This window comes from Triticum aestivum, chromosome 3A (genome assembly GCF_018294505.1).
Source record: "Triticum aestivum cultivar Chinese Spring chromosome 3A, IWGSC CS RefSeq v2.1, whole genome shotgun sequence".
NCBI lineage: Eukaryota > Viridiplantae > Streptophyta > Magnoliopsida > Poales > Poaceae > Triticum > Triticum aestivum.
In genome coordinates, this window is record NC_057800.1 from 5599141 (window position 1) to 5599464 (window position 324).

The window sequence follows — 324 nt, forward strand, 5'->3', positions numbered from 1 at the left end:
TTAATCACAAACTTGTGATTCAAACAATTTTCAAAGAATTCAAATTTTAACTATTCAAATTTGAAAACTAATGGCACTAACAGAACGTTTATAATTTTTCTAAAACTAATGGCACTAACAGAAAGTTTATAATTTTGCTAACCTAAAAGCAAACAGAATTAAAAATTAAAGGAAAAAACAAAAGAAAATAAATAATGCAAAAAAAATAAAAAAAACAGGAACAAACTATTTTTATAGTAAAGTTAATCACAAAATAAAATAAATAAAGCAACAAAGAAAACAAAAAAACAAAAAAAGTGTTTTCAAATTTGAAAACTAATGGCA